Source organism: Squalius cephalus (assembly GCF_949319135.1).
Source record: "Squalius cephalus genome assembly, chromosome: 25".
Taxonomy (NCBI): Eukaryota; Metazoa; Chordata; class Actinopteri; order Cypriniformes; family Leuciscidae; genus Squalius; species Squalius cephalus.
Genome location: NC_137146.1, coordinates 18,014,325 through 18,021,991, shown reverse-complemented (window position 1 = coordinate 18,021,991; position 7,667 = coordinate 18,014,325).

The following is a 7,667-nucleotide window of genomic DNA, read 5'->3' as shown; positions in this document are numbered from 1 at the left end:
GAAACGCGCAGTCACATGCTCAAACAATCAACAACGTCGCTCTAGAGATGCGTTCCATTTGTAAGTGGACTGCGAAGTGGACTTCACAGGGTATTCCGCCATCTTAAGTGAGATTCCAATCCGAAGGGAGCAAACATGTTCAGTTCGAAGGGCACTGCGCACGGCATAGGGAATAAGGGAACATCGATACATCACTTCACAGGAAGTGGAGAGCGATGATCACCCAACTGTCATTTCGCGCACCACGTCATCACCAGTCAGAACTTTCATAACTAACGATGGAGGAGTTTACGTATGTGTGTAAGTATTCATACATTTCGCCATTGTTATACAAATGACAGTATTTTTAATATTATGTGAATATTACATATACTATTTTTGATGATTATAATTTACCTCAGTGAATTCAGGCAGCTTAGGTAGTTTGTGAAGTAGAGTGATTTTATTTTAGGTAGTTGTAAAATAGTGCAATATAATTGTAAATATATAATTCACTGCTGCCGCGCTCTATCACTCTCACACCATAAAGAGCAAATTGTTTTTTAATGTTTCAATTTCGTGATTAAAATGACATAATTTGGAAGCGGATAATTTCTTCACAAACAGCTCATTATGACTCAATGTTAGAATGCTGCACCTACACTCGATAGTGTGAATAAGATCAGCGCAACGCAGACCACTGCATTGACAGCGTGAAACATGATCTGTCTACGGCCAGGGCTCAGCGGAAGACAGAAAATGCCGGTCCAGCGCTGATTGAGGAATTAAATTAGAAAATAAAAGACAGTTTGACATCTTTTTTCTCGCATCTGTGAATTTATTTTTTAATCATTTGCTCTGAGATGAAGCGAATATATTTGTGCAGGAATTTCTCGCACTATAAAAGCTAACCTTGCAGGAATGGTTTAAATTATGCGCAATCCCCACATTCCCGCACCGAAATTCAAGCCCTGAAATGGCAGCGGGATGTGTAACTCTAGCATATGGCGCATATGTCATATAAAGTTAGGCAAGGCCAAACAGCGTTATCCATGTTGTTGCGATTGCATCGCTAGAGTAAGCTAATAGTGAAACTGATAGCGTTTTTCATTTAATTACAATATGAGGACTGACGGTAGGCTATAAAAATCAGCGTTTCTGTGTAGGTGATGACAACCATCTTGACAGCAGCAATCAAAGCATCGCGCTAATTACGGTAGACCTTAATTTGAGATAGTAAATTTGTTCCGAATCAAAGGGAACACTCAACCACAGAACAGCTGGGTGAGTTTTGTATTGGCTTATTGGATACAGTAAATGAAGACTGTCAACTTCTTTTCAAAACTATTTCATCACCCAAAACACTCCCACTCTCTGCTGTATAACCAAATATTTCAAAACCAACAACCAAGCCACATAAACAATGCCATTGGCACTAGTCTACATTGCCGACATGTCTTTTCACCTTTTTGCACAATCTTGAAAAAAGTACTATTGTTGAAATTCTCAGATCAAGCAAACTTCAACGCACCCTTATCCACTACCTGCTAACGTTAGTGAACCGCACCCGAGCAAGCACACTTCGCAATTCCTCCGGAAATGCATTTTTCTAGTTATTATTATTATTATATAAATTATAGGTAGTGTTTATAATATTTTCTATATAAATATATAAAAAAGTATAAAAGAGTAGTATAATATGACCCGTTTAAACTAATGCACATAAGTACATACAGATCTAGAAGACAGTTTGAAAAATGACTGCATTTTTTATTCCTTTCATATTTGCTTTGCTGGTTCAGTTGCCATGACGGCATTGAGTTCAAGTTAGGTTGTGGCATACAAGATGAAGTGAAGAGATTAAAGAAAGGAGTGTTAAACATTTACATTTTAACTGAAAACAAAAACAACCACATTGTCTGAGACCTTTATTGTAATTGCATTGCTTGAATACAATAACAATCCACAGTAGTCTAAACAATTAATTTATTTACAGTATATAATTTAATCTTTTCCATCTCTGTGTCTCAGGATGCAGTGGGGTTTTCTTTGGCTCCAGGGTTGTCTCACTTCCATTCTCTGGCTCTCTGCTGTAATAAACAGGAAGTTGCTGTTCCATGTTTTGTTTTGTTTTTTTCTTTTTTGGTTTGTTTTTTTGGCAGAGAGTGAAACAGAAAAGCCCCTTTCTCTGTGTGTTCATCCTCAGCAGCCTGTGTGCTGCCTCACCAGATGCTCTGTACATATTTGATAGGATGTCTTGAAAATTGTCAGGGTTGGCTCGGCTGTAGTAATATATCTGTTATAAATCCACGTGAGGTGTGAAGCAAAATGATGAACGAACAATATCTTTATGAAGCATAAAAGCAACAGCACACTACAGCCTCCTGTTTCTTACGAAACAATCATGATCATAGTAATATCAATAACATTATTATTATTATTATTAGTAGTAGTAGTAGTAGTAGTAGTTTTCAAAATATGTTACATTCCTAATTTTGCTCAGCCCTTTTACATTCAAAATTACATTTTGGAGTTGAATGCAACTGGGTTGAAGATGTGCATAAAATCTCAAATAATCGATTTAGCTTGCAATGATCTCGCTATGAACAACCTACTTTCAGTAAAAAATGAACATTTTATTAATCTTGTATGAAAATATAATGGTGGTGAATGGAAATGGTCTGATATTCAGATGTAAAACTTTGATCTGATATGTATCTGATAATATGACTAATGTCAGTAGTATGTCAAAGAGACACACATACTGTATAGCCCACAAATGATGTAATTTCCTGAGAATAACTCACTTGTGTAGGTTTTTTTTTTTTTTTTTTTTTTTGCTAAAATAATACTATTGTTTCAGAATAGTATGTGTTCATTGTTACATTTCACATTAGATTAACTTATACAGTACAGTGTCACAACCACGCCAGGCTCCACCCTCACACAATCACAGCGCACTCCCTCTCCTGAGTACTGATTACACACCTGCACATCACACACCTCCACATCATCAGTACTGCAATCACCTCTAGCATTTAAGCTTCACTCTCACTCTCAATCTTTGTCTGGTATTGTTTGCATCAAGATGCTAACGCTGTGCTTACTACTAGGACTGCTAATCTACTTACCAGTTTCCTTGTGTGATCTCCAAGTCTTCTTCGTTGTTCCTCGTCTCCAGTTTATTCTCCTGAGTCTCTGCTATTCCAGTGTATCTTCATCTGATCTCCATCTGCAAGTATACGAACTGTGTCATTCAAGTTTCATTGTCTTGATCTCTACTCACCCACGGTCCTTCACCTGCACTGCCGATCTTTCACCTGGTTGTTCAAATAAACATTCCATTACCTGCATCCTTGTGTCTGTCCCTTCTGTCTTGTAACGTACAGTGTGCAAAAGCCCTATGACTGGCCATCTTTCCAGGTTGTTTCCCTGCCTTTGGCCGGGATAGGCTCCAGGCATCCAGGCATCACCCTACAGAGAACAAGCAGTTCAGAGAGTGAATGGATAAACAGTATGCAAATGTAATGGTTACTATTCATTATTACTTATCATGAACAAGTCTGACAGATTATGACAGAAACAGATATCTCTTCATCTGCCTCATCTGTCCATGACTGTTAGTGCCAATCTGGAAAGCCTTGTGCCAGAGCTGTATGTCACTGCTTTTCTTAAATGTTGGTTAATTACCATCTGTTGCACATATTAATTGTCTGTGTGGCATATAAGAGTAACCAGGACACAAAACTTCAATCTGGAATGATGATGAAAACCGCTGTGAGCTGAGATTGCCATTTTAATAGGCAGGCCACATAACTTGCACACGAACAAATGTGGGAAATTGGCCCTGGTGCTCAAGGTCTTATTCTGCATGTCTGCATAGTCAAAGGCAATCTCTCCATTACCTCAGTGGTTCGCCATGTTTATGAACCAGAATATTAGGATGTTTTAAATGTATAAAAACGTTCCATTTTTCTTTAAGCACCTGACATACCTGCTTTAAAAGCTCATTGAGATTTGAATGCCATAATTTGGCATGGACGTCAAAGATGAGTGAGGTTTTCGGAGGGAAAGATTGGCACACAAAGAAATTGACTTGTTATATGAGTCATGGTTTGTTTAGCATTTGTTTTTGGTTGTTAATTTGCTCAATTGCGTCCATGCCACTTCATGCTTGATTAGTCATGCTTTAAGCTGCTGCTGTTACTGCTGTTGTGTGTGTGTCAGATTTCCACCCCCTCACCCTCAAGCATGAACCAGAGAGAAAATGAACCTGTTGAGAAACAGTGAGACTGAAGATGAGGGAAAAAAATCATCTGTTCTGCCATCAAACACTTTATACAGTCAGGACACAACATTATTTTATTTTATTCATTGAATCATAAATCAACACAAAGCTCCCGTTCTTTTTTAGTTTTGTAGACTTGTGGGAGTTAGTTATTTTTTGCCAAATGAAGATGAAAATTCAACAAGTGCTTTCAAGGCCATGAGTCATGTCTATAGAACATCTATTTTGTCAGTTCTGTGTGTTTGTTTAAAATTAGTGTATGTACTATAGCTATTTGTGCAGTATTTTTTTTGTCAAATTACTTTCTCCTATCATTTATATCAAATTAATATATAGGGCCCTATCTTGCACCCAGCGCAATTGACTTTGTATTGACACATGTATCATTCCTATTTTGGACCCGACGCACAGCTGACTTTTCCCTCCACAGACACATGTCGGTAAATTAGGGAATGAACTTGCGCTCCCGGGGGTGGTTTAGTGAAAAGAGGAGGCGTGTTCCGGCGCAAACATTCCCTGGTGCTATTTTGCAGTTTCAGAAAACAATTCCGCCACAGACCAGGAAAAACCTAGTCTGCCTAGATGCTATTTTAAGGGTGCATGCTTAAAATAGGTCATAATGTAGTGTGTGCACAACGCGCATACATTTTGCTTCTCTCATCTACACAGACACAGGCAGCAGTTCCCATTTTTGCAAACCATACATAATTACAAGGAAAAATATTACCACACAAGGGAAATCATTGTGGTGTCCATGAAGATGTGAAAAAATAGGCATAATAATTTGTTACATTTATATAGCACTTTTCTGGGTCCTCAAAGAGCTTCACATATGGAAGGGGGGAATCTCCTCAACCACCACCAATGTGCAGCAACCACTCTAATGATGCGACGGCAGCCATATTGCGCCAGAACGCCCACCACACACCAGCTTACTGGTGGAGAGGAGACAGTGATGAAGCCAATCAGTATATGGGGATGATTAGGAGGCCATGATGGACAGGGGCCAATGGGCAAATTTGGACAGGATATACCCCTACTCTTTTTCGAAGGACATCCTGGAATTTTTAATGACCACAGAGAGTCAGGACCTCGGTTTAACGTCTCATACGAAGGACAGAAATCTTAATACATAAGTTAATACAAAAATCTAGCTTACACATTTTATCACATATCTAGCCCACCCAAATTATTATACGCCTGTTTAACCGAAGCTAATTTGGGTTGGTTTCTCCCATCTCCCATCCCCGTTATGCCCAAACCACACCTATGAGTAATGTAGCCACTTAAGACCAACCCATTTTAGATTTGCGTCGGGATCCGCCACTTGCGTTTCAGATCGTTAAAATAGGGCCCATAGAGTCAAGTTATAAGAGCCATTTGTAGGTCTATAAACTTCACTCTGATACCCCTTTTCCACCAAAAAAGAACTGGTTCGGAACTGGTGCTGGTTCAACTTGCAAATCTTCTCAGAAGGTTTTTTTTTCCCCACTGACTAGAGAGCCCAGCGAATGACGTTGTTACATCACTGTACGTTGCCATAGTCTTAGCTTTCCTAGAAACGCTTGCGCCAACTTCAAGCATAACAATTACAATGGCGGACTACATCGTCTTTCTGCAAATGTTTCTCCTGGCTTTGCGATCCTATCTTGGGGTCAGAAGAAGACGTTTAGAACACATTTGTGCTGCTCGTCTGGATTACTATAGACGGAGGTTACGTTCGAGAAGAAGTTCAACAATAACCCCGCCCCCGACGTAAGCATGACGTGGTAAAAGAACGGTTCTAGTCCAGCAAAGAGTTGGTGTCGCTTTGGAACCAATTTTCCTGGCAGAGAACCGGTTCGTTGGCTGTCGAAACACAAAGAACTGGTTCACGAGTAGGCACCGGCACCAGCACTGCCTTGGTGGAAAAGGGGTATGAGTGTGGTGCTTTCAAAACATCCGACTAGCCTGGCACAGCAATGGCTGAACCAACGGAGTGGGTTAGGTGCAGGGCAATCTGTTTAAGTGGCCAGTAGAAGACATGGGGATTGTTTGGAAACTTGAAAGGGTGAATAAAGTATGACAATTAAACACTTTTGGTTGAACTAACCCTTTCAGTCTTTCCCTCTGTAATGATTGGTGAACTCAATAAACGAGGAAGAGCTGGCTCCAAATGCATTTATTGTATTAAACATGAAAACCAGAGAACCAGCTGAAGACCACCACAGCAGAGCAGATGTTCAGGGACGACCTCCGTGGTCGTGTCAGGGCAGACAGGAAGTTTACAGATTGCCCCTTTGGCCGTACAAGGGCAGGCAGAGGGTTCAGACATGGCGTCCTTGGCTGTGACAGAACAGGCAGTGGGTTCAGGAGTTATTCTAAAAACTGGACCGGTCAGGCTGAGGTGTGCAGCGGGGCTGGGCCCAGCCCTTCCCGTTCCCATCTGAATCTGAACATTATTCAACATATTTCCTATTGTTTTCTACAGAGCAAAGAAAGTTTTACGGGTTAAACACGATATAAGGGTGAGTGAATGATGACAGAATTTTTATTTTGTATGTGAACTATCCCTTTAAGAATTATTTTGATCTGTCTCTCTCCTTCTCTCTCTTTTCTAAGTAAATACGCACTGTTTGTCTAACAGACTGGCACTGCAGACTCAAATAAGGCAGCCTAAGCTCTGTTGTATCGGTACATCAAACTCTGAAACTGCTGTGGTAAACAATCAGATGCCACATACTTCAGTCCAATGCATAATGCAGTCCATCCATCCACATTCAATACATATCACTGGCCCCGGAGTCTCTTTAGATTTGCAAACGTCACTGACTCTGCTGCCAGATGGTTGCTTAAAGCATTGTAAACAATGAAGTTGAGTAATGCTAGAAGCTTAGTCATGCTGTCTAAGAACCTCAGCAACCAGACAGGTAATCCTTCATAAATTCACACCTTTGGCAAACAGCACCATTTTGGTCCACCATCCCTGCTGCTTAGCAGAGCTACTCTGCAGGAAATCAGTTGAGGTGAACTAATTTATTGTTTTAGAAGATTTTTAGTGTTCTTAGGATCTTATTAGGATCTTACAGCTATCTTCAGGCCCTAGGTCAAAGAGTGGACCACCTGACCCCACTAAGGTGATTGTGGAGTCATGAGATGTGTTTTAACTGTTTATTCTTGGAACTACACCACGTATCAGTAGGCAACAGATGATGTTAACAGAAATAAAAAGAATAGAACAACAATAGAACAACAAAACATTGAAACAAGCACCAATGAAACAAAGCTTATCAGCAGCTGGCGGAAACATCATGACACACACAGGGCTCTCTCGACACTCTACTCAAGCCCTTCTCCTTCAGTGCACGCCAAACTCTTGACAGAGCTGAAACAGTGATCGAAGGGATCACGCCGCTAGAAA